A 6,271-nucleotide genomic window follows, 5' to 3' on the forward strand; every position below is an offset into this window, starting at 1 on the left:
TTGTTTTTCTTGGTAAAAATGGTGTATTTGATATTAAACGGTGATAGTGCTATTGTTTTATTGAACAAAATTCTAGTACTATTTTTTCTGCAACAAATGAACCATTTGATGTAATAGATGAACCATCTGATACAACAGAAGAACCATCTGATGCAATAATGAAAATCTGACTCAACAATGAAAATCTGATTCAACAAATGAATAATCTAACAGATTATTCATCTGTTGTGAAAGATGACTCTTCTATTTATAAGAAACTTAAACAATATTGAAAGTTGATAACAGTTCTAACAAATAACTCATTTGGCAACAGATGAGTGATCTATTTTTATTGTTTCCAATAGATTTCTCATCTGTTGCAACAGGTTGGTTATATATAGCAACAGATAACCTACCTAATGCAATAGATGAGTAATCAATTTTTACTATTTCTAATGGATTACTCATCCATTGCAATAGGGTGGGTATATGTTGCAATAGATAACCTACCTGGTGCTACATAGGAGTGATCTGTTTTAATAAATGAATTTTTTTTTTATTATTTCCAACAGATTACTCATCTGTTGTAACAGGTTAGTTATATGTTGCAATAGATAATATACCTAATGCAACAAACCAGTCATCTGTTTCAATAGATGAGTAATCCATTTTTACTATTGCAATAAATTACTCATCCATTGCAACATGTTAGTTATATGTTACAACAGATAACCTACCTGGTGCAACAGATGTGTGATCTATTGGAACTTTTATTTTACTGTTGTAAGTGTTAGATATACTATTATCCCTTTTTAATGATGTATTAATCAATTATAATCTATTTTATATTCCTATTATTTTTAGATTATATAGCTCCCAAAAGAAAAGAAACCGAATCAAGTCTAAGTAAAGGAATAAGTGAAGCAGCTAGGCTACATCTACCACTCTATGATCTTGTTTTACAAGCATTATCTCAATCAGAAGCAGAAGATAATGAACATGGAAAGGAGAAATGTTTCAAAAGAGATGATCCAAATGCTAATAGCCCTTCCACCAAAGAGTTAGTCAAAACCTTTAGCATTGATAGTTATCCTGTGATAATACAGTGCGATGGTGCCATAGATTTAATGAGTGATATCGTGGTTAAGTCAGCCGTGGAAAAATCTTTTGACGCCTTCAAAAAAATACTTTGAGAACAAAATTTGAAAGCTTATTTCAGGAACAGCTGTTTTGGGCAATATCTTGATTTCCCAGAGGACAACAATGCTCGTTTCCAAATGAAAATGGTATATGATCTTCTCAAGCATAAGCTTATGTATGAAAACAAAGATAAGATAAATGGGGTGTGGATAAATTACTGTGCCATGCCTGTTTGTTTTGGTTGGAGGGAGTTTGCCATAGCTACTGGATTAAAATGTTATTCTCCTTCTCCTTCTCAAGTTATACGTATTCTAACCTAAAAAAAGGAACCCCGCACACCCAAAAAAGGCAAAGACAAGTCGAGTGATCGTGATGACCTGGTGTCCTTTGTTGGTCCAAGCTTTAAAAACATAAATTTGATAGAAGCGTTGAAAGGTAAATACTTTCAAAGAAGCACAAGTAATAATTGTACTTGGTTTGGTTTGTACATAATATTCTTTGGGCGAGAGACGTTAACAACAACATACCACTTGGTTTGATAAAGCTCCTCAAGGATCTTGAGGCATTTAAAAACTATCCTTGGGGTTGTGAAAGCTTCAAAATAACTGTCAAATATTTGCTGACTCCATTAACTCCAAAGATGGTCAACTTAAATGGCTTTCCATGGGTTTTCATGGTAAATATTTCTTTAATTATGACATGATTCATTTTTTATTCAATAATGCTTTTGATTTATTGGTGTTATTTTATAGACTTGGGCATTTGAAGTCATTTCTTATTTGAGACAACAAGTGAACTACCAGGAAGAAGTTTCTCGTCTAAGAATCCTGAGATGGTTGTCGGCCAAAATTGATAAAAATGCAAAATTTCTTAATCTCTTCAACTCCCCAAAGAAAGCAGTAAGTCTAATTGTAATTAAGTTTTTGTTTTAATTAATAATTTTTTAAAATGATTTCATCATCATTCTAATATATGCACTGATTTATTTTAGATTGTCCATCCATGGCTTGTTCCGACCAATCGAGAGTTGAAAATGCCATTTTTTCTTACTTTACGGTCTGTGCAAATTTTATCGAATCCTAAGGTCATTGATAGAATAAAGAAGGAATTGTTAAGAGAAATAACCATCAGAAAAATAATTTTAAAGGGTGGGCTTATTATTGTTGATGATGGTAGTGGTAATGGTGCTACTATTGGGGCTAATGATGCTCCTCTTACAGTTTTTGAAATAACAAACCATTATGATTATGATTATACTGGTTATACAGATTTTTCCACTTCTAGTGAATGTTCGGCATGCAAATATCAAGACTGCAAGGCAAAATATGACGGAGTGATTAATGCTATTAATGCATTAACTGCTTTTGTAAAGAAAATGACATCTAAGAGGGGTGTCGTTCCATCAAAGAAGATTTCATATCCATACACTCCACTAGAGAACACGGTGGCTAAGAGGAGAAGAAAAGGAATTTCTAAGGTATCATCAAGCATAAAAAAAGCAAAATTGCAACTCCGTTGTCTTTTTCTTATGCCTTTGATCAACGTACAAGGGCCATAGGAGAGCAGCATGAGCTGAAGAAGGTGAATGTATATCATTTATTATAACAAACAAACAGACACATATATGTTTTAATAGATGATACATCTCCTGAAAATTATCAAACAGATATATACATCAGTTGCAACTGTTATCTAACCTGTTGTATCAGATGAGTTATCTGTTGCAACATATGTTCATCTATTTTAGCAAATCAAACAGGTCTTCATACTATTTTAATTTGTACCAACAGATGAGTCATATATTGCAATAGATGGGTCATCTAGTTGAAATTATCGTGCAACTTTGTTTTACCTGTTCAAATTTATCCCAGTATATGATCCATCTGATGCAATAGATAGATAATCTATTATATATCTATGATTATCATTGACAATTCTGGCTTTCCAGATGGATGTCCGTAATGCCCCAAGAGTACACCCTAGGCTCCACACGGTGCTTACAGTCCCGAGGGACCATAAACTAGCCCATGAGCTAGTACCTGCTGTGAGCACTGAGCAAAACTGATAACAAAGGTCATATGCAAAATTTATCTAAGGAATGCCATAAGGTTTTAAGTAATAAATCAAATAAAATCTGTAAACAAAACTGATAATACTGATAAAACATCTGACAATAACAACTAAAATTTGAGAACTGACTAACAGTCTGAAATATCTGAAAGCCTCTAAACTAACTGAATGAGAGTTGATGGGGCAGGCCCCAACTAACTCCAACTAACTACTGAACTGAAAGCATAAAAATAAATATAGTCTGTCCTTGAAATATAAGAATTCATCATTGCTGCAGCTGATAATCTGGAAGGTCTATGCGCGATCCGAGAATTGAGCATCCAAACCTATGATATGATACATCATAGCGCAAGAAAAGAGTATGCGATTAGTACTTTGAATGTACTAGTATGCTAGATGAGGTAGACTGATATGCATGGATTCATAAACATGAGTAATATATGTCAGAATATGGATAGCATGACATACTGAATAGAATACATGAAATCTGTAAATACCGAGGATGCGTGACCAAGCATAAAATATGTTCTGAGTATAATTTATAAACTGAAATACTGAAATCTAATAACTAAATAACTGCTATCTGTATGCTATGGTGATGCAACTAAAACTGAATTACTAAGCTGATTGTTAGGCTGAGACTGTAGGAGGTATCATCTAACCGACATGCCCCGCTCTAAGATGATTGGGGTCCAACCTGCAACCCCGGTTTGAAGGGTACCAGTACCGTGCCATGGGTACTAATGTTGGCTATGTGGATCCATTGATGTACTATCCAGAAGGACTAAGGGTGTCAAGACTAAACTGGCTGGTGACCCCTGGAAGGCAGCCAAGCCTGAACTGACGTGTGACTCCTCAAATCCTACGCTAGGTACATAATTTTGGAGTACAGAGACTGCTACTAACGATCTGCCTAACTGACGGGGAATTCATCATCCCGACACTCGCTCAGTGCTAAATCCTACTCCCAATGGTTGAACTTGATGAACAATGGGAGAGCTTAGGGTTTCTTGTTGAACAAAATTGGAGAATTTGAGCAAACTATACCTCTTCAGTTGTTAAATCTCATGTTTTCACAATTTGGGACCATGGGAAAGGACTAAAATGCCCTTGGGAATTAAAATTTGGGACTAGAGTCTCAATTGAGGCTTCACCGCGATGCGGTAAGTGTGACATCGCGATACCCACCATGCCGCGGTGGAATCACAGTGACCTACTAGTTTTTGACAAATGCTGATTTGCGCATCACCACGATGCGGTGATCCCCTCATCGCGAAATCCACCCCGAGGTGGTGCAATCACGGTTGCTCTCTGGAAATGACGATTGCCTTTTCACCCTTCACCGTAACAGGTGACTCCCTCACTGTAACGCAGCCTAATCAAGGTGAGTTGCTATTTTTCCAAACCAAATGCGATCCAAACCTTGCCCGAAAAAAATCTGAAACTTACTTAAGACATGTTACTTAGACCCCTGAACATAAATCAACTCATAAACTTATGTCTTAGGGTTGGGAAAGTCATTTTCAAGGATTATCAAAGTTAGGAGGCTAAAACTTACGGTAAGTCCCCAACACTTAGCTAAATTTTCAGGTGCTAAACCTTTTATACTTGTACAAGGAGCTGTTCTGAACTTAGAAAGTATACGGGGTATTATAATATCTCCCCCTTGGGAACATTCGTTCTCAAATGAGACTGAATAAGCTGGGAATATTGAGGTACTGAGATTACATGCTGACTATACATAACTGGTAACATGAATACATGACTGAGTCTGTAACATGATAACTAACTGAACTAATTCGTGGATGCATACAATGCCATGGACATGATTATATGGTTGGAACTAAGAAGGAAAAAAAGATAATCTAAGGAAAATCGTTACCTTGAGCTGAGTCTGAGTTTGCGAAGAAGAGGTGAGGGTACTTGATACGCATGTTTTATTTTGCTTCCCAAGTAGCTCCTTCGACGGACTGATTTCGCCAAAGAACTTTGACCAAGGGAACTTCTTTGTTCCTCAGTCTGCGAATCTGGCGATCTAAGATTTCAACTGGGAGTTCTTCGTCAGAAAGACCGTTCTGAATATTTAAGTTTTCTAAAGGAACAACGACTGTTGGATCACCAATACACTTCTTTAACAAAGAAACGTGGAACAGTGGATGCACTGATGCTAAGTCTGTAGGCAACTCAAGCTCATAAGCCATCTTTCCAAAATAGCTCAAAATCCTGTAAGGGACAACATACCGGGGACTAAGATTCCCCTTCTTACCAAAACTCATCACTCCATTCATAAGAGAGATCTTCAGATATGCAAAATCACCAATCTCAAACTCAATATGTTTCCTCCTCACATCTGCATATGATTTTTGTCAGCTCTGGGATGCCTTAATGATATAAGAATAATCACGAATATGGACCTGTGAGAGTACGTGTTGGACCCGAGACTTGGTACGTTCAATGAAAGTGTAAAATATGGCCAAAACACACCAAAATCAGTCCACTTATTACACTCGATAAAAGACTCACTCTTGAGGGGTATTATGGATATTTTAGTTTTCCATTTAGTAATAGCTATATAAGGAACACGTTAGGGCTTTTCTAAGGAGTTTTTGAGAATGTTGTAAGTCATAAGACACAAAGAACACCAAGACCTCTCTCCTTTGAGGCAAACCAAAACTAGGACAAGAAACTAGTGAGGATTCACTAGTGATTGTATTTGCTTGGAAACGTCGACACTTGAGAGGTGAAATCCGATCTAGTGTCACGTAAGAGATAGGTGAATTATTGTGTGTAGTGTTAAGGGCCCAAGAGTGTAATAAGATCTTAGGTTCTTAATATTATTGGCAGCGTCCAAGCGCACATGCAAGTCTACGTGGTCTACCAAGTAATATAGTGGCCTTTAAAACAAAGCCAAATATTGATCTCATGGAGACTTGATTTAACAATGATTTAATTCTAGTTCACAGTTTAGATTAATTTAGTGCAAGAGTAACCAAAAAGAGAGTTTGTAATTTTTGTAAATTAAAAAATAAAATAAATAATGCGAAAATTAAATTCTTGGAACAAGCAATGGTGTAAAGCCCAG

This window comes from Capsicum annuum, chromosome 4, assembly GCF_002878395.1.
Source record: "Capsicum annuum cultivar UCD-10X-F1 chromosome 4, UCD10Xv1.1, whole genome shotgun sequence".
In the NCBI taxonomy this organism is placed as follows: Eukaryota; Viridiplantae; Streptophyta; class Magnoliopsida; order Solanales; family Solanaceae; genus Capsicum; species Capsicum annuum.